Genomic DNA, 21,881 nt, shown 5'->3' with positions numbered 1-21,881 from the left:
ACAGTTATACAGTCATTGAGATTTGATTGATGTAATTAACTGATGCAGTGTTTAATGATTATTCTTCCTAAGATATTAAACTAATTGAACCAGTGGGTTCAGGGAAAGGTCAGAGAGTTGAGCTGGTCTAACCCTAACTCTGCAGAGTGTAATTGGCACTTGTATTAAGGCCCAATGGTGAAGCAATGTTATTGTGATTCCTGAGTGATCGTGCTGAGAGTTAATTTGCATGAAATAATAGTTAATCAGTAATAGAGAAGTGATTATCAGATCAGTACAAAGTGAGTTTTAAGCAGCAAGTATCATAGACAGGTCCAGGCTCAAAGGGTTGTCTAAGTTGTAATCAAATCAATTGTGTCATATTTGATTATCATTGTGATTGTCTGTCTTTTATGAATCATACACCAAATCCTGCACCAAATAAACACGTTATTAGTGAATGTCGTCTCTCCTATGTAAGAAAAGGTGTCACTCACATTCCCAGACCTCTCCGTGAAGAAAACAGGAGTGACAACGCACCATTGTATTTCGGTAAGAGTATTGCTACCAAGGGATAACCTGAGGGTACCACATGTACAGCTGCCTCAACTCCTATGTTTTTGCAATGGCCTTTTCCTGCCTGCAGCTGTGGCCCCGCCCCCCACTTCAGATGGTTTATAATTGTCTGCTGGAGGCAGCGCTCTCGCTGCCTCACATAAAGATTTAGCTATGTTTTCACTGAAAAAATGAGCAGAATACTACAAAGAAGTCAGTATAACACAGAATCGCTTCTCGGCCTTTTGGCTAAGATCAAGTGTAGTATCTGTTCTTATCAGTGGAGAAAAACCGGGTTGGTTATCCCTACTACATGGGGGGAACGCCCCTATGTGGTACAGGGAGCTGCCTGGTGAAGTATCTGCGGTAGAGAAACATGGGGTGGAGTACCTGTTCTTACACTAGGAGCGTGAGAGGTTCCTAGATGTGGAATGGAGAAACACCCTGTGGAGTACCGTGCCGGGGTAAGGAAGGTCTCTGGTCGAGGATGGAGAAAAACCATGGCTCAGTTCCCTACAGCGTTAAGGAAGGCTACTTACGCTGATTAGGGTAATGGCCTGGTCCAGTATCCGCCCTGGACGGGGACTGGCAAGGCCCCTAGTCGGGATGGGAGGACCGCCGAGCTTAGTATCCCTACTTCGTAAGGCCAATTACACCTTACGATGGATCGGGAACGGCCCGGTGTGTCACCCACTCTCGTACTGGGGGTTTACCCTGGCATAGAGCAGTACGAAACTTGGTCTGGCTGAGAGGCCGGGAGCTGCTTAGAAGCCCGAGGTGACATGTGCCTTTAGGGTGAAAACCCTAAGGGTGCCTTAACTTGCACTGGTCCTTAAAACCTATGCACTTTGAGAGCACTAGCACAGTCACTTCCCCAACTTCTGGTGCACCACATCCTTTGCCCTGGCCTTTTGGCTAGGGCAAGGATAATTTTTTACCCCCCACCCCGGCCTTCTGGCTGGGGCTTATTTATTTATTTATTATGCCCACTTATGTTTTTGCACTTGCACCCGCACTTGCACAAGCATTAGCACTTTTATTTGTTTTGTGTAGTTTGTAGTGTGTCACGAGTACGTTCACGTTTTTCGTTTGGGGTTTAGGTGAGACCCTTATGGGCCGCCCTCTCCTCTTCGTTGCTGAGGTCCTCTCCACGGGGGGAGGACCAGACGCAGTTATCGGTCCCCAGGGGGACGCTTCGGCCAACCCTGGGGACACCCGAGGGTTCCCCTGCGCTTTGGCAAAGGGGGACCCACAGTCCCTTTTTTCCCTCAGGGCCTTTTGGCTCTGAGGGTTAGAGGAGTAACGGGGCCCTTCTCCTTTGGGAGAGGGTCCAAGAACCTTCGCCCCCAGCACGTTTGGTCACAGACACTGGGTGATGAAGCACCGCACCTCGGGCTTCAATTAAAAAAAAAAAAAAAAAAACTCCTATGTTTTTGCAATGGCCTTTTCCTGCCTGCAGCTGTGGCCCCGCCCCCCACTTCAGATGGTTTATAATTGTCTGCTGGAGGCAGCGCTCTCGCTGCCTCACATAAAGATTTAGCTATGTTTTCACTGAAAAAATGAGCAGAATACTACAAAGAAGTCAGTATAACACAGAATCTGTGTTATAAATATATTTTTTGTATTATTCTAATTACCATATCAGAATATGACAGGTGAGGCTCTGCCTCCCCTGACTGCACGTCCCTGCACCAAGGTACATGCCACCTGTTCTCTGCACCACACAGGACATTGTGCTTGTACAGGGCTTTTTCTAGACAAAATCTGGCTCCCAGTGCAAACACAAAAACAGTGACCCCCCATAGATATTGTAAAAAAGTGGGTGTGGCTTTGCTGCAATGGGCATGGCGTTGCAGGAAAATACTACCTTACATCAACACAATAGTGCCCCTTACACCATATAATGCCCCAAACAGTAATGTCCCTAGCTTAAGTTTATGCCCCACACACTAATGCCCCTTGTTATGCCCCACACAGTAATGCCCCTTGTTATGCCACACACAGTAGTGCCCCGTGTTATGCCACACACAGTAATGCCCCTTGTTATGCCCCACACAGTAATGTCCCTTGTTATGCCCCACACAGTAATGCCCCTTGTTATGCCACACACAGTAGTGCCCCTTGCCCCACATACTGTAGTAATGCCCTTTAAAATTGCTACACTACCTGCTCGTTGTCAGGGCTTGTTTCATGCTGCTGCTGCCGCCGCCGCATTCCCAGCACTGCTGTACAGTTGTGTCTGCCTCCTCCGTCGGCTTCGCCTAGTACAGTGGTTCCCAAACTGTGTGCCGTGGCACCCTGGGGTGCCTTGGGACACTTGCAGGGGTGCCGTGTGTTGGTGGTCCAGGACCAATTCAAATGTAAAAGGCAAAACTAGTGCTGGTGGCTGCCAATCAGAAATACAGTATGTGGACAAACAGAAGTGAATCTTTTCCCTCACTACACAATTGAACCTAAATGTGAGAACCTTGCTATGCCCAAATTGGACTATGTGATTTCCCTTGAACTCCCCCAGAGCACAGACAGCACAGATATCACAGACAGCACAGATATCACAGATATCACAGACAGCACAGATATCACAGACAGCACAGATATCACAGATATCACAGACAGCACAGATATCACAGACAGCACAGATATCACAGACAGCACAGATATCACAGATATCACAGACAGCACAGATATCACAGACAGCACAGATATCACAGACAGCACAGATATCACAGACAGCACAGACAGCACAGATATCACAGACAGCACAGATATCACAGACAGCACAGATATCACAGATATCACAGACAGCACAGATATCACAGACAGCACAGACAGCACAGATATCACAGACAGCACAGACACCACAGATAGCACAGACAGCACAGATATCACAGACAGCACAGATATCACTGACAGCACAGCTATCACAGACAGCACAGATATCACAGACAGCACAGATATCACAGACAGCACAGATATCACAGATATCACAGACAGCACAGATATCACAGACAGCACAGACAGCACATATAGCACAGATATCACAGACAGCACATATATCACAGATATCACAGACAGCACAGATATCACAGACAGCACAGATATCACAGATATCACAGACATCACAGACAGCACAGACAGCACAGATATCACAGACAGCACAGACAGCACATATAGCACAGATATCACAGACAGCACATATATCACAGATATCACAGACAGCACAGACAGCACAGACAGCACAGATAGCACAGATATCACAGATATCACAGATATCACAGACAGCACAGATATCACAGATATCACAGACAGCACAGACAGCACAGACAGCACAGATAGCACAGATAGCACAGACAGCACAGACAGCACAGATAGCACAGATAGCACAGACAGCACAGACAGCACAGACAGCACAGATAGCACAGATAGCACAGACAGCACAGACAGCACAGACAGCACAGATATCACAGATATCACAGACAGCACAGACAGCACATATAGCACAGATATCACAGATATCACAGACAGCACAGACAGCACAGATAGCACAGATAGCACAGACAGCACAGACAGCACAGATATCACAGACAGCACAGATATCACAGACAGCACAGATATCACAGATATCACAGACAGCACAGATAGCACAGACAGCACAGACAGCACAGACAGCACAGATATCACAGATATCACAGACAGCACAGACAGCACAGATAGCACAGACAGCACAGACAGCACAGATAGCACAGATATCACAGACAGCACAGATATCACAGAAAGCACAGATATCACAGACAGCATAGATATCACAGACAGCACAGACAGCACAGATATCACAGACAGCACAGATATCACAGACAGCACAGATATCACAGACAGCACAGATATCACAGACAGCACAGACAGCACAGATATCACAGACAGCACAGATATCACAGACAGCACAGATATCACAGATATCACAGACAGCACAGATATCACAGACAGCACAGACAGCACAGATAGTATAGATTTTGACTATCTGTACTTTTGATTTTGTCTGTGTGAGATTTTGACTATACTTTGTACTAGATAATAAAGATTGTCTTGTCTGCACAGTCTATCTAGCCTTGCGATGCAGACCCTACGGAAGCGCGCATCGGAATCGAATCAGGATCACAAGCTGCCTAACACCTTGAGATATGCATTAACGTTCCTAAAGATTTTAACTATATAGTCAAAATCTTACAGATTTATCTCACAATGTGTACACACCTTTAGGATGACATATAGACACAATTTACTTAATTTAATATTTCTTTCTAAATTTCTCAATAAGAAACTTTTGTCCTGGGGTTCCATGAAAAAATTTCTAATACTCTAGGACGTCTTGATTCAAAAAAGTTTGGGAACCACTGGTCTAGTAAATGTCCCTCCTAACATGGCCGCTTGCCTCCTCTAGCATCCTTCACAACTGTCTTCTCTCAGGCGGTGGCCATTATGTTTGGGACATTTTCACAGAATTCTATGCGGCCGGCCAGACCGTATAGAATACTGCACACACTGGTCGCAGGCCAGCGCCCTGTATGACTGCATGGCTTGCCCTCCCCTATAAATGGCTCTGTGCTAGTACCCCTGTCACCCACTGTTTCTCTCTGTCACCCTCCCCCTGTCACCCTCTGCCTTCTCCTACCTTCCGTTGTCACCCTCCGCCTTCCTTTACCTTCCATTGTCATCTCCTGCCCTCTATGTAAGCTCTGCCTCCACCTGCCTTACGTTGTCTCCTTCTGCCTCTCCCTGTCACCCACTGCTGTGTGGCACATTGTGAATTTGGGTTGGGGTGGGGGAAATTATACTTTTGCACATGGGTCCAATACTCGCAAGTTCATCCACTGAATTGCATCATCACCCCATTCACTTTTCCGGCAAGTGGCAGGTTCCAGGAGGGTTTTCTAAACATCCTGAAGAGCGCACCAAAATGTTTGCATCTCCTGGACAATCTATATTGGGTATGTACAGAATGATATGTCACATGTGCACCACCACCATGTCATCTATCATACAGTATCTCAGTACTTTGAAATACTATTTAAAAAAAAAAAAAACATATTCTACATGCCCAGAATATGGGAGTCTACTGTAATATGATGTAAGTAAATACTACTTACATCATATTACAGAGAGTGTACCAAGAAAATGGTTTAGTATTGGATAGGGGATAAATATTCCAAACAGATCCATTTGATCTAATTTCCACTTTAAACGCCTAAAAAAGTCCACTTACAAAGCTTTTCCATTAAAGGTATATTCATATATTGAATATTTCAGGAATTAATTATTTTAATGAAAATATTCTGCTTAATACAGTATTTTATTTTAATCATGCTCTCTGCATAAACTCAGGTATATTAGTAAACTTTTAATCTGCTTTTTCAAACTATTCTACAGATGTGTCCTCATATACAGTACATAGGCCCTCATTCTGAGTTGATCGCTCGCTGGCTGTTTTAGCAGCAGTGCAAATGCTAAGCCGCCGCCCTCTGGGAGTGTATCTAAGCTTAGCAGAAGTGCGAACAAAAGGATCGCAGCGCTGCTACAAAAAAAATTGTGCAGTTTCAGAGTAGCTTGAAACTTACTCCTACCTTGCGATCACTTCAGCCTGTTTAGTTCCTGTTTTGACGTCACAAACACGCCCCGCGTTCGGTCAGCCACTCCCCTGTTTCTCCAGCCACTCCTGCGTTTTTATCTGGCACCCCTGCGTTTTTCAGCACACTCCCTGAAAAGGCTCAGTTTCCGCCCAGAAACACCCACTTCCTGTCAATCACTCAACGATCAGCAGTGCGACTGAAAAGCGTCGCTAGACATTGTGTGAAAGTAAGTCGGCTTTTGTGAAAGTACGACGCGCGTGCGCACTGCGTACCATGCGCATGCGCAGAAATGCAGATTTTTTTTTGCCTGATCGCTGCTCTGCGAACAACGGTAGCTAGCGATCAACTCGGAATGACCCCCATAGCCTCAGTACGCTACACACTGCGAGAATCCTGGCGTGAGTGAGCCGCCAGGTCCTGTGCAACACTGCTAGCGTTGGGCGTCTTTTTTGCAGAAAATGTGTCTTAGTCACAGCGCAATGCGACTAGGACGTACCAGGAGACTGTGATTCATTTGATATGTGATACTTGTATATCTGTGTGTGACTGAGTCTGTATACAGAGCAGAATAGAACTTGGAATGGAAAAAAGCTGCAGCTGCTACATTGTAGCACTTTGTGTACAGATTCAGAGTCGCACACATCTGGTCAATGTTACAGATGCAGGGCTCAGGGGTGATCCATCCCCCCAGCTAATGGCTCCCAGAATTGCCCACTAGCTGGAGCAGATGACCACATGTTGTTTGGGCAGTAGCCCAGCGGGAACTGTTTCTGAGCTCCCGGTGGCCCAATCTGCCCCTGTGGGGGTACATGTGTAAATGGCAGTTCTCAGAGGATTTACTGCATTTTCTGCTTGATACATCGTGACTATATAGTCAAGAGGATTGCACTGTCAATAGCACTGCTATCACCAGTGGTAACACCCATCAGCAGTAGCTGGTAGTGCATAATTCTAGGATTATGGATAGGGTGGGCAATCCCGGGATCGGCGGGATCGCCAGATCCCGGCCTAAAATTGGTCAGGATTCAATCCCGGGGATTGGAGCTTCCAATCCCCGTGATTTCGGGATAGGCCACCACCTTAGTTTTTTTCTATGATGGGCAGCATTGAGCGTCCTCAGGAGGCTCAGACTCTGCCCGGCTCCCCCTGCTTAGCTCCTCTTCGCCCCGGTAGTGCGCACTGCACAGCATGATGTGATGGCAGAGGTCATGCTGCGCAGCCAGCTTCCCACCTGCCGGACCCCACCACCGTCCTACACTGTCCGCCGGACCTCATGTGGTGTTGCACCCCCCTTGGCTCTACCAAAGTCAGCTGGATGTTGGCTGAAAGCCCCGGCATTCCTGCACACGGCTTGGATAACACCCTCTCATTGGTCCTCTGGTGTATCCGCATTTCCAATCTGGATCTCCTTCCACCAGGGGGTGTCCGTGGTGATTAGGCTGGATTGGCTGGTCACAGTTCTTTGTTGAGTTCCAGACACGGTCTCTCCCAGCACGTCTTGGTTATCGACCAACACCACCCTGGCCACTGGGCAGTTCCGAAACAGCCGGATCGGGTAACTGTGCGGATTGAGTACTGTCCGGACTGGAACTCTTACACGTTCCACTCTCGCTAGTGTCCTGGCCACCGCGAATGGCCGCTGCCCATCGGGGTCACAGGCTTCAATGACTGCTTCATAATCCCGCCCACCTGGGCCGATTCTGGCCTTACACCATATCACGTGTTCAGCGTTGGGTCGAATCATAATGGGTTGGCGGTCCGTGATTCTGGCCTTGCCCACCTCTCCTTTGGGGTTGGTGAACCGTTTGTGCCCTTCAAGCAGACGCATCGTCTGTTGCATCTTCTTCCATTTCCTTGTGGCCACGGACATCATCTCTATCCTGAGGGGCTCCACCAACTCGTTGGAACAACTTTTCAGCACGTTCATCCCCAAAATGACAGGGGGTAGGTGTTCATTGCAGAAAGTCGTGATCAAACAGCCTTGATGTTCCTGCCATGCTTCGCCAATAGACAAATCGGCCTCCCAATAGCCACGGAACTGAATTCGTTGGCCATTGCTTGCCAGTAGGTTGAGCCAGGTGGTAGGTGGTGTAACGATCTCGCTCTCTTTCCAGTGTTTCCGGAACTCGTGAGCTGAATAGTCGTCACTTGGGATCCGGTTTCTAAGAGAACTGCCATGTCTACTCCGTTGACGCTGATCTTCAAGTGGGGACACTTGCCCACGTATTGTAGCCACCATTCTGGCGCCGATGGACCTATTTGCGAGTGTGACAGGACGATACCGTACGGAAGCACTCGCAGCTTCCGCGTCCCGTTGCCTGCGCACAGATTGGAAGGTCAAGCCGCACGAGGCCTGACCACATAGGGGATTCCCTGCTTACCGTCAGTAACCGCCTGTTACTGACTCCACCCACTGCGTTGTGGGCGGGTTCTTGCTGCCACCACCAAACTCCTAACCTGCCGTGGCGTTTGGAACCACGGTTCTGCTCTGTATGTGCCGACGCACTGCTTTACCACAGCTGTGTGGTGCTGACGAATCCCCACTAGCCACTTGCTAGGCCTCTACCGGTAGCTGGCGGAAGGCGGAGCTTGGAGACGTCAGGTGCTTCCCTGGACAGCCGGAGAACGGGGCTAGGTTTGGCCTAACCCTGTTGGTCACAAGATGAAGCAGTCTTCTTGAGGCAAAGGTGTTTTATTGCTCAAAAACCTTGAAAAAGGCTCCTCCCTATTGCTAGGGGCAACAGCATACAATTAAGATGTTTCAGCAGAAGAAGATGTTACAATACACAATCCTATGGGCCAACTGCCCTCCTTTTATCCCTCTCCAAGACCCTCTACCACAGGGGGTAAGCCCGCCCTGTGGTGTACAACCAATCAATGTTTACCCATGAGCTGTGCATGCTCTGGACTCATGCACACCTAACATTGTCCCCAATGGACAGTGGGGAGTGGCCGGTCTCCTTTGTCTCTCCCATCTGGGAGAGCAGGCTACTCCCACGGTGCCGTTCAGTCTGGCTGGGGGGAAGTTTTTCCCTCCTAAACTGACTTCCAGAAACCTGCCCGGGACCCCTCTCACTGCCTGCAGCCTGGATTTGGGCTCCAGAGCTGGGCAGCCTGGCTCCCCGGTCCAGGTCTCTGGTTCACTACGGCTGATCTCCATGGAGCTCCAAGAAACCCCTCAGCTTGTTCTATAGCTGAGCTGCTTCTCTTTCTCCCTGTCCCTATTGGAACTGTGAGGCTGGATGGGAATGCATTCCGTTTTTAGGGAAAAGGTCTGGGAGAATCCATCAGCCTGCACAGCTATGGATTCCCCCCTCCTGGGACACACAATCAAGTAAGTGCATTTTATCTTTAAATACATTACATTTTTGAATCACACTGTACATTTCCCTTTGTTAAATATACACTGAGCCTGTGCCCTGCACAGGCTCTACATACTCAGGCACTGCAGTGCCTTCCCTAGCCCTGCAGCCTGGCTGCGAGGGCTCTCTGTGTGCTGGAGGTATGGGGCTGGCTTCCCCCATCCTCCAGCCTGCTTTTCTGCCTCTGGGGTTCCAGGGAGCTGGCTCTCCCTGTCCCCCCAGGGAGGCACTAATCAGTGGCATCGCCGCACGCAGCGGCGCACCCCCCTGTACCGAAGTCCGGCGGACCGGGACACTTGTCCCGGCCGCCGTGACCCTGGCTTTGTTGTGGCGCTGGGGCGCCGGGAGCGTAGCTCCCGGACCCCAGTGCTCATCAGCCTGCTCGCCCGCCTAATGTGCCCACGCCGCTAGGGAGCCGGCTAGCCCGGTCCCCCATCAGCGGTGCTGATTTGTGGCCTCGCTGCAGCGTCCGGCGGGGAGCCGGGCTGCAGCGCACCCCCCTTGCTGACCGGCAGCCCGGGACGTTCGTCCCGGCTGCCGCGGCTGGCCGCCTCCAGTGTGCTGAGGCGCCGGGAGCGGAGCTCCCGTCCCCAGCACAGGCAGACCCAGAGCGCGCTGCAGCGGGAGCTGAGCTCCCAGCCGCAGCGGCTCACCCTTCTCCCCCCCCCGGCGCACACACAGCTCAGTGTGCCGGGGGGCTGTGCTCACCGCTGCCGGGAGCGGAGCTCCCGGACTCCGGCGGTGCCCATCTGAAGGCTGCAGCGGGAGCTGATCTCCCGCATGCAGCAGTCCTCGTCTCCCCCGGCGCGCACACTCCAGTGCGCCCGGGGGTGCACCGACCGCTGCCGGGAGCGGAGCTCCCGGACGTCGGCGGTCAGCGGCTGCCCTCTCCCCCGGCGCGCACACTCTGCTGAGCGCGCCGGGGGCTGTCCTCCTTGCCGTGGTCTCCGGAGGGGTCCGGGACCACGGCACAGTTTTAAACCAAAATACATTTTTATACATTTGAAACACATTAATAAAACACGGCGCCTAGCGCCCACAATGCATTTTTAAATCTGGCGCCAAGCGCCCCTTTGTCTTTGCAAATGGCGCCGGGCACTAGGGATTAACCCCTTCAGTGCCAGGGCGGCCATTTGCCTCGTGGCTGGGGCTCTCCGGCCACACTCCTCCCCCCCCATTCAAGCGGGTCAACCAGGGACCCATGTCCCAACGATTTGGGTCCTGGTCCCGCAGTCCGTTGGGGTGAAGGGGACGCTACCTGGGGGTTGTAGGCTCTGGCCTAGACAGTTCATCCATAGTGTAGTGGGCATCTCTTCGTGGGTGCACAATGTTCAAATAGTCCACCTGAAGTCCAAGTTCAAGGCTCCACCACAAAAGTCTGTCCACTTCCCCCAAGGTAGGTTGCAGCCACCTAACAGGTAGGTGGTAAGTCACCACGGTGGGGGGCCGGTTACAAACAAGTGCCACCCACGGTGTCCCAACTGTGGCATACCCCACCTCCCACCATAGCAGTTTTCTGCTCCAACAGGCCACAGGGTGCTCCTGCCCATATGGCTCTTTCTGGCTTGGTACAGCTCCCAGTCCGTGCAGTGGCGCAATAGTTCGTAACACACAGTCCTGGTCAAGAATGTGCGCCATCAACACTGGAGCAGGTACCTGAGCCTCCTTCAATGACTGGAATGCCAACTCGCAAGCGGGTGCAAAGTCCACTGACTTGGGAATGCCCTTCCTAGCCATCTCTGTCAAGGGGTTCACTACAGGACTAAAGTCAATGACAACATGTCCGTAGGGCCTTACAAGTTCTAAGGTCAGTACCGGTCTGGGTGATGTGGGTCGGGGACAGCCTCTGGTTGCCTCCACCCCCTCTGGGTTGGACCTACCCCTGTCTCCTCCCACATGGTGCCCCAGGCACTGCACCTCCGTCATACATATCTGGCAACTGTCTGCCCTTACTGTCAGACCTGCCCTCCAATCCTCCTCTGTCGACCTATGACTCGGGAAACCTACCCTGTCACCTAGGCCTACTCCTTCCTCCTCGTCCGCTACCTGTGCCACAGTGATGGCGGCCAGACCACCAGCCTCTGGATCCTGTGTGGCATCCACCACAGGGAGGCTGCGTGTCTTCCCCGATCTACGGTGCACAGGTAGGGGACCTGCTATGTCCACAGCAACTTGCTGCAAGGGTTCTCCTATGGGCAGAGTCCCAGAGACAACACAAACGCTGGAGTGCCCCGGCTGCCAACGCATGGCACCAGCCTTACAGTTGGTCTGGGCGTCATCCGACATTCCAGACCAGGGTAAGCTCTGTGTCAGGCACTTCAGGGTACGGTCTGTCTCCGGGTTACTGTCCAAAGGGGTTTCGCTGGCAACCGACACCGGTTGCACAGGAAAGTTCCCTGGGGGGACCAGTTGGACACATTCCCTATCTGGTCTATCCCCTCCCACTTTCCTGGCTACCCTGTACCTTAACCCTTCCCGCCAGGTCAAACTTCCTGCCCCAACCCTGTCAAGGCCGCTGCCAGAGTGGCGCCTCATGCCTTTCAGGGATGGGTCAGAGAGTTGAGCCTCCCTAAACTCCTGCCTGCGGCCCTCAATCTCTCCTAAATTGGGACACACTACAGGGGGATCTAGGTGGGGACTACTAGGGTCAGTCTGGTAGGGGTCAGTCATGGAAAAGTCAGTGTGGTTTCTCATACTCACCGCCGGAGTTGGCAAACCACTTGGGTCAGGAACATCATTGGGCACCCCCACAGGATCAAACGAGCTGGAACCGACATCCTCTGCGTTGCTAGGGGACGTGGGCATACCAGAGGCAAAAGGCATGCGGGGTCGATGTGCTGATCTAGCCGCTGTAATCTTCTCCTCTGGGCTGGTTGATGCTGTGGTTGGCTGTGCTGGCAGTTGTCTAGCAGCTGTAGTCTTTTCCTCTGGGCTGGGCTGTGCTGGAGTAGCTGATGTCAACGGTGGTGTTGGAACTTGACTCCGGGGAATGGCGCCAACAAACATAGTGACGATCCCACCACCCAGATCATTTCCTAGGACCACATCAGTTGGGAGACCATCCATGACGGCAACTTCTCGCAACTCTGGTCCAGCTCCCCAGTCCAGGTAGACTCTTGCCATGGGAACCGCTTTTTCTGTTCCTTCTGCCAGGGTGACCGTGGCAGTGCGACCCTGCAATACTGCAGCAGGATCTATAAGGTGGGGGCTCACCACAGTGATTGAGGCCCCAGAGTCTCTTAGGCCTTCTCCCTGCAGGTGTCCCACGTGGACTGGCTGCAGGTGCCTCCACATGTTGTGTAGGGGCTGTTTGGCCATGCAGGTGACTCTCTCCGCAGAGTGCACCTGTCTCTCGCCACACTCCATCGGACTGACTGGAGGGGGAACAGTCTCTGTAGGCTCATCTCCTCTCGTCAAACAAGCGAGCCGGGCTCCAGCACTCGGATTTGGGGCACGAGTCTGGGGTGCTTGGGATGCAGGACAGTTCATCCTCAGATGTCCGATTTTCCCACAGCCGTAGCACTTCTTCTCCAGTCGTGGCACCGATGATCTCTGATCAGTTGCAGGGACGCTGCGGTGCGGTTGCTGGCCAAGAGCACCCGGGTTGGAAGATGCTTGTCTTTGGGGGTGATGAGCTGAAGAGGGGGGTCCCCTTGGTGGTACAGTCTGTTGGAGCTGGCTGCTGGCGGGGCGCTTCTGCCCCCGTGGCCGAATTGCCACATACTTGTCTGCTAATTGGGCAGCCATCTTTAAGCTGGGTGGCTCCCGATCTAGCACCCACTCCTTCACTTCTTGGGCGCACCGGCGGTAGAACTGCTCCCTGCAGATCAGGTCGATCAGTGCGTCCCATGTAGTGGCTTCCGAATCCTTCACCCACTTCACCACGTACTGCCGCAGCTGGTTGGCGAACTGCTCATGGGTGCTGCTAGGATTCTTGGGCAAGTCTCTGAACTTCTTCCTGTAAGACTCTGGAGTGATGAAGAATCGCTGGAGGAGGGCCTTCGCGACTTCGTCGTAGTTCCCACAGTCCTCCGTCGCCACTCCTCGATAGGCCTCCAAGGCCTCTCCATGCAGAGTGGGCACAAGGTGTCTCACCCACTCTGACTTGGGTAGATCGTGTAGTTTGCAAGTCCTTTCAAAAACTTGTAAATGTCCATCAATGTCCCCATCACTGTCTGCAAACTTGGCAAACTGAATACGTCCTGATCTGTGGACAACAACTGACAATGGCTCCCGGGGTACCACGGCCTGTGGTGCCCGCTCATCACGCCACATCTGGATGATGATCAAGCGCTCTTGCTCCGTTGCCCTTTCCCCCAATTCCGCTAGCCGATCTGCTAGGGTATCCGGGCCGCCCCCCCTGGGACGTCGGGATCCTGGCCCTGCTAGGGATTGCTGGGAAACATTGCTGCTGTGAGAGAGGGCGGGGCTTGTGGTTCTCACCGGTTCCTTACGAAGGTCCACTGTTGGGCTGTCCTCTGCGATGCTGACGCCGTCAGTGCTTTCCACCTCCGCCCGATGAGACTCCTCCACGCTCCTGAGCGCCGCCTTCATGACGCTTCTGGACGCGTTGGAAGGGATATCCACACCCTTCCCCTGGCATACAATCTCCAGATCCTCCTTGGACATTCCGCTGAATTCCGCCATCTTGTGCGTTCTCCTGCGCTGCAGTTACTCCTCTCCTGAGTAACTCGGCTTCTCCAATCGGGTGATGAAAAGCCGCCTGGGACTATCCCACCGCTGCCACCAATTTCTGTGACAGGACGATACCGTACGGAAGCACTCGCAGCTTCCGCGTCCCGTTGCCTGCGCACAGATTGGAAGGTCAAGCCGCACGAGGCCTGACCACATAGGGGATTCCCTGCTTACCGTCAGTAACCGCCTGTTACTGACTCCACCCACTGCGTTGTGGGCGGGTTCTTGCTGCCACCACCAAACTCCTAACCTGCCGTGGCGTTTGGAACCACGGTTCTGCTCTGTATGTGCCGACGCACTGCTTTACCACAGCTGTGTGGTGCTGACGAATCCCCACTAGCCACTTGCTAGGCCTCTACCGGTAGCTGGCGGAAGGCGGAGCTTGGAGACGTCAGGTGCTTCCCTGGACAGCCGGAGAACGGGGCTAGGTTTGGCCTAACCCTGTTGGTCACAAGATGAAGCAGTCTTCTTGAGGCAAAGGTGTTTTATTGCTCAAAAACCTTGAAAAAGGCTCCTCCCTATTGCTAGGGGCAACAGCATACAATTAAGATGTTTCAGCAGAAGAAGATGTTACAATACACAATCCTATGGGCCAACTGCCCTCCTTTTATCCCTCTCCAAGACCCTCTACCACAGGGGGTAAGCCCGCCCTGTGGTGTACAACCAATCAATGTTTACCCATGAGCTGTGCATGCTCTGGACTCATGCACACCTAACATTGTCCCCAATGGACAGTGGGGAGTGGCCGGTCTCCTTTGTCTCTCCCATCTGGGAGAGCAGGCTACTCCCACGGTGCCGTTCAGTCTGGCTGGGGGGAAGTTTTTCCCTCCTAAACTGACTTCCAGAAACCTGCCCGGGACCCCTCTCACTGCCTGCAGCCTGGATTTGGGCTCCAGAGCTGGGCAGCCTGGCTCCCCGGTCCAGGTCTCTGGTTCACTACGGCTGATCTCCATGGAGCTCCAAGAAACCCCTCAGCTTGTTCTATAGCTGAGCTGCTTCTCTTTCTCCCTGTCCCTATTGGAACTGTGAGGCTGGATGGGAATGCATTCCGTTTTTAGGGAAAAGGTCTGGGAGAATCCATCAGCCTGCACAGCTATGGATTCCCCCCTCCTGGGACACACAATCAAGTAAGTGCATTTTATCTTTAAATACATTACATTTTTGAATCACACTGTACATTTCCCTTTGTTAAATATACACTGAGCCTGTGCTCTGCACAGGCTCTACATACTCAGGCACTGCAGTGCCTTCCCTAGCCCTGCAGCCTGGCTGCGAGGGCTCTCTGTGTGCTGGAGGTATGGGGCTGGCTTCCCCCATCCTCCAGCCTGCTTTTCTGCCTCTGGGGTTCCAGGGAGCTGGCTCTCCCTGTCCCCCCAGGGAGGCACTAATCAGTGGCCTCGCCGCACGCAGCGGCGCACCCCCCTGTACCGAAGTCCGGCGGACCGGGACACTTGTCCCGGCCGCCGTGACCCTGGCTTTGTTGTGGCGCTGGGGCGCCGGGAGCGTAGCTCCCGGACCCCAGTGCTCATCAGCCTGCTCGCCCGCCTAATGTGCCCACGCCGCTAGGGAGCCGGCTAGCCCGGTCCCCCATCAGCGGTGCTGATTTGTGGCCTCGCTGCAGCGTCCGGCGGGGAGCCGGGCTGCAGCGCACCCCCCTTGCTGACCGGCAGCCCGGGACGTTCGTCCCGGCTGCCGCGGCTGGCCGCCTCCAGTGTGCTGAGGCGCCGGGAGCGGAGCTCCCGTCCCCAGCACAGGCAGACCCAGAGCGCGCTGCAGCGGGAGCTGAGCTCCCAGCCGCAGCGGCTCACCCTTCTCCCCCCCCCGGCGCACACACAGCTCAGTGTGCCGGGGGGCTGTGCTCACCGCTGCCGGGAGCGGAGCTCCCGGACTCCGGCGGTGCCCATCTGAAGGCTGCAGCGGGAGCTGATCTCCCGCATGCAGCAGTCCTCGTCTCCCCCGGCGCGCACACTCCAGTGCGCCCGGGGGTGCACCGACCGCTGCCGGGAGCGGAGCTCCCGGACGTCGGCGGTCAGCGGCTGCCCTCTCCCCCGGCGCGCACACTCTGCTGAGCGCGCCGGGGGCTGTCCTCCTTGCCGTGGTCTCCGGAGGGGTCCGGGACCACGGCACAGTTTTAAACCAAAATACATTTTTATACATTTGAAACACATTAATAAAACACGGCGCCTAGCGCCCACAATGCATTTTTAAATCTGGCGCCAAGCGCCCCTTTGTCTTTGCAAATGGCGCCGGGCACTAGGGATTAACCCCTTCAGTGCCAGGGCGGCCATTTGCCTCGTGGCTGGGGCTCTCCGGCCACACTGAGGTTCTTCCCGAGGGTCATTCCCTCGCCTCGGGGTCACATCGTTTAAAGGCTAAACTTCACATTCGCGCTCAACATGCCCACTCAACTTGCAGTGTCGACAGATGGGTCTCCCCTGTGCATCAAACTGATTGGTGGGGCGTCGTCCTGAGCCTCGTGGGACGTCCCATTGTCGTCTGTTTCGTCCACCTGAATCGCGACGCCAGCCTCCGCGTTTATTCTCGGCCTGTTCCAAGCGTATGTCCCGGATTTCTTTCATCATCTCTGTTACGGCACTAGTGGGAGCTCCGATCGGATCTTGGCTGGCTTGGACCTGCTGAGTGGCGATTCTTATAGGCTGGCTGGGTTCGGGCATCAAATACAGTTGTGCCTCATTGCCCTCTTCATCCTCAGTGAGTTCCGAGGTCGCCCCATATTCTGCGTCTGTGTTCTGATTCAACCCCAGTATGTCCATGGAGGTTTCTTTAAATTCGGAGAATGTGCAGTTGGGTTTCTGTTTCCTCCACATTCTCAGCTGGGCCCTTGTTGTTTCGCTCTTGGCTCCTTCAATAAACAGGTCCGTCAATGTTTCGTCGACATGTTCCACTTCCCTCGGAGCTCTAGCTTGGATTGCACGCATTGCCTCTTGTAATCCCAGAGCAAAGTCTCACAAGGATTCTTGCGATTGTTGTATTCGGCATAATCGCCCCTTCAGTTCTGCGATGGACTGGGAGTTATAGATGCTGGCCAGTTTCTTTAGGATTCCTTTGGCCGTCTTTTGGTCTGCGTCTGACCATGGTCTGAGGCACTCCTGTAGCGCGGACCCTTTTAACTGGCCGATGACAATCTCTGCCCGTTGTTCTTCGCTCAGCGTGTATAACCGGAACATGGATTGTAACTTTTCCTCAAATTCCCTGAAGGAACTGGTCTCCCCCGACGGTTGTCACCTGAGTATGTGGGAAGCCAGGGGGCACCGAAGTAATATGGCATAGTGATCGGTGCCGTCGGCATTGGTGCTGTCGGCATGGGTGCCTTTGGCATTACTGCCACTGGAGGTGCTGGGTTGGGTGCATCAGGCACTCTTCTGCGGCTCGGGGGTAGAATCCGCAGACAGCGGTTGGTCTCCCGTATCTGGTGCGTCTTGCGGTTGTGACATTTCGCCGCTGACAAGGGTATCTGTAATCCTGTTCGTAGTCGCCAAGTTGGTACCCCTGTGTGTGAGTGAAATTGTACCTGCTTATTATGGCTCCACCGGAACCAACGCCCCCGGACAGCCCTCTCACACCCTGTAGTAAGTCGCTCACTAGCGACATGGGACCTGACAAACAGACGGTTCAGTTTGGCCCCATACCCGTCCCCGTTAATTCCGCTCTTTCATAATCCAGCCTTCCCCCCAGGTATGTGTAGAACCTCGCATACATCCTGGCGCTCGAGTGGTTTGCTATATGTTAACGACATCAACTCCAATGCCACCTTCCCACATTTTGCAGATATCCGAGAAGGAACGGTAATCCCTCCCTCAGACTTCTTTCGTTATCTGCAAATTCGACATTTCCACTCCACCACTACCCTTCTCCACAGACAATTATCCGCCTTCGAATACATTAGCTGGAAACGCACCAGCACCAAGGGCCTCATTTCAGATATTTATGCTTTACTTAGCGATTACCCCACTTCACCCCGGACCCCCCACGAGTTAGCATGGGAAAAGGAGCTGGGATTTACTATAGATAATGAAGATTGGGTTGACATCTGGGATAATGCGGCCTCCAGCTCCATATGTGTGAGAATAAAAGAAAATATCTACAAATTACTATACCGCTGGTATTATGTTCCTTCCCGTCTACATACTATGTTTCCTGACACTCCAGATAGCTGCTGGAGGGGTTGTACGGATGTTGGCTCATTCTTACACATATGGTGGACCTGCCCAAAAATCTTTAAAATTTGGGGTGAACTTATTACCTTGCTCTCGCGCTTATTTGACACCTCCATCCCTCCTGACCCCCAATACTTTTTTCTCCCCATGACCCTCCCTACTCTTAACAGACACCAAAACAAGCTATTTCGACATGTAGTTTCGGCAATGACATGCCAAATAGCCACGGACTGGAAGAGCCCGACTCCCTCCCCAATGCCGGTGATAATCTCCCGAATTTGGTATGTCCACAAAATGGAATATATGACCGCTGTCATACGTAACACTTCAAAGCAATTTGATAAAGTATGGTCCCCGTGACTAAGCCTACAACAGGCTCCCTCCCCATTTGCAACATGACATGGCACACCGCAGCTCTACCCACCTCTTGCCTCTGAAGGCCACCCCTCCACCCCCTTCTACCCCCCTTCCTTCTTTTCTGAATTGATATGCTCTGTCCCCTCTACCTTTCCGATCCCTTCTATCCTCTCTCTGAGTATTCTTTTCTTCTTATTTCCTCCGCTAACTCTCTTTGATGGATGGCCACTCCGTTGCCGAGAGTTACCCACTTCAAATGCCTTAACTTTAATCTTTTACAAAAGAAAAAAAAAAAGGATCCACTCAGTTGATGTAACAATTTATTGTAGCTACATTTGCTCTTTAAATGCCCATTTTGTCTGGGTGTTCTGTTATTATTGTAACCAATTTGTGATCCATCTAATAAAATGTGTTTAAAAAAAGAAAAGAAATTGTACCTGCTTTCTTCAGACGACGCTTGCGGCTTTGAGAACTCTCACGACTTCTTCCTCAGGAGCCTGTAGCAGAAGAATAATCACCCCAAGGAGGACCCCACGGATAAAAGAAATGCAAATGGTTGGTGACCACATGTTTATTAAATCAGGGGAGAGAAATGTCACCGTTTAATATATTCAAATGATGACTAATTAGTCAACTCTACCTCAGAGGTGCAGGGTGGAATATTGCGTATCATTCGTATCATAAACATAAGTGTCATCACATATCATTTGCATAATGCGCATGAATGTTATCACATATCATTTGCATAATAAGCATAAGTGCTCTTTAGAGCTCAGAAGAAAACTAAAATGTCCTTTTAACCAGGAGGGTTCAGGAATGTTCAAACAGTATACTAATGCGCCGATATATGGCGATAGGAACTTAAATAAAAGAAAGTCTTTAACGTTGATACACAATCCGGACAATGCAATCAAAAGGGGGGTACCATTTGAATCCACTGGCGCTCATAAAAACATATAAAACAAAACAATCATAGTGTGGTATGTACATAAAGGTGAAAATGTAATCACAAAAGAACTTTTGGTGGGTCTTATACCTATATTATATGTCTACTGTTTTAAGAGCAGACAAACACGCTTCTATAGGAGCTGGAATTCCACCAGTCTGGGTCTGATCCTCTTGTATTCCTCTCCTTGTTGTTAGACCCAAAGGAGAAAAGAAAAGAGGCCTCCAATAGTGCAACACCATTTATTTTCCAACAAACAAAACATTAAAATATTTGGGGATAAGGATGGTCTCTCACCAGAGGAAATGGTCCACTATAAGCAGACAAACACAGCGAACATTATGATGGTCACACCAGGCGTCCCTGGAAGTCGCCGTCCAGATCCTCTGTTGGTGTTCCAAACGTCTCCCCAAAAGCAAACAGCTCCTCCTGCCAACGCGTTTCGACACTCCAGTGTCTTTTTCAAGTCTATAAGTATCGGTTTAGGTGGATTAGAAAAGTCACAGGATATATAAGACCCAGCTGCAGAGGGGCCAACGTGGTGAGAGTGCATAGGCAACAATGCGCATTTATTGTGGAATTCCTTTCCTGTTGTGAGGAATAAATGATCAAGTGTCTCAGTAGTAGTCAGGACCAGCTTTTCAAATAAACCTGTATTATGTGCTGTGGGATATAACCAGTAGGGTTCAGCGGGGTACAGAAAAGTGCAACGTATCAAACACCTGAGTAAGAGCAAATGCTGATCAGGACAGAGGCTACAATGTCTTTGCAACCTTAATAACGCATGGCTGCATGAGGTGCTAATTTGTGCTGCATCCCTGAAATTAGTCCAGACATTGTCCTGTGACTTTAAGACCGTGGGACAGCGCTGCGGGTTGTTCGGGACCTGGTTAAACTATCCCTGTGGTGTCTCACTGTTAAAGTGTCATGTCCCTTAGTATTGATCGGCCAGAGGCCTCTGACCTAAGTAGGCTGGTAGGCAGGGAGGTGAGAGCTTAGTTGTCCCTTTATCTTATGGTGCTTAGGTGTCTCCCTCCGGGGCTTACCCTTATCCTCAGGCAGCGCTGGCGGCGGTGTGTGACTCCACACCTCATATTCTGCGGTGGCCGGCGGCTCGGGATTCCCTTCAGGGTCGCAGTCGGTGGTGTCCTTTAGCAGCTGACAGGCGGCGGGTAGCGGCTGGCGGGTCCCGGCTCTCTCCCTCTGCAGGCTGCGGCTGCCGACCCGGCTCTCTCTCTCTGCAGGCTGTGGCTGGTGGGTCCGGGATCTCAATCTCCCCGCAGGCTGGCACCTGACCCTGCACGGAGCTCTCCTTCCTTCTCACGCACGGCCCAGCACAGCCTCAGCGGCGGTGGTCAGTGATCCTCCCCTCTCGCTGCGCGGCAGCTCTCTCCTTTTACATGGGTCCTCCCCTCTTCTTTTCCACGCTCAATACAGCCAATCCAAACGGGAACAGGCTTCCCGCACTGCTGGGCCATTTTCCACAAGTCCTAGGTCCCTACTGGTCTCTCCTCCCTGGTGCTGCGGTTGCCTAGCAACCGGGGTGGGGAGATTAACCCCCGCAGTTTCTACTCTAAGGACTCCTCATCAGGCTGCTTTGGCATCAGTGGCGGCCCAAACAGTTAAATCAGGGGTACCCCTGAGGCAGGGTACCACACTCACTGCCACCCTGCACCTCACAGCAAATGGACCACCCTCCCTCCCGTCCAGATTAAGGTGAGTTATCTGGGCTGGGCAGGGCACAGGGGTGGGACACATTGAAAAGAAGCCAATCGCAGGTATCCCGGGATTGATCATTTTTCCCAGGATTGAAAAAATAGCCCGGGATTGGCCACCCTAATTATGGATAGAGAGCACAAATACCGGCAAGTCGGCTCAGTGTAGGTGAAGAAAAGAGAAGAAGGGGCTCAGGGCGGGTGAAGATAAGTGAAGAAGGGGCTCAGGGCGGATGAAGAAAAGAGAAGAAGGGGCTCAGTGCAGGTGAAGAAAAGAGAAGAAGGGGCTCAGTGCAGGTGAAGAAAAGAGAAGAAGGGGCTCAGTGCAGGTGAAGAAAAGAGAAGAAGGGGCTCAGGGCGGGTGAAGAAAAGAGAAGAAGGGGCTCAGGGCGGGTGAAGAAAAGAGAAGCAGGGGCTCAGGGCGTGTGTAGAAAAGAGAAGGAGCTCAGGGCGGGTGAAGAAAAGAGAAG

General features: G+C 52.2%; 1 protein-coding gene and 1 pseudogene across 1 annotated transcript in view; both read left to right on the top strand.

The window, feature by feature from the left end:
• The window catches only part of CD86 (CD86 molecule), a 155,170-nt gene that overhangs the window by 44,136 nt on the left and 89,153 nt on the right, over positions 1-21,881 (top strand). The gene's annotated exons all lie outside the window — the stretch shown is intronic.
• LOC135052863 (U2 spliceosomal RNA) lies at positions 764-866 on the top strand (annotated as a pseudogene).

Source organism: Pseudophryne corroboree, chromosome 2 (assembly GCF_028390025.1).
Source record: "Pseudophryne corroboree isolate aPseCor3 chromosome 2, aPseCor3.hap2, whole genome shotgun sequence".
Classification (NCBI taxonomy): Eukaryota; Metazoa; Chordata; class Amphibia; order Anura; family Myobatrachidae; genus Pseudophryne; species Pseudophryne corroboree.
Note: the sequence above shows the minus strand (reverse complement) of the source record. Positions and strands in the feature narration are given on the sequence as shown.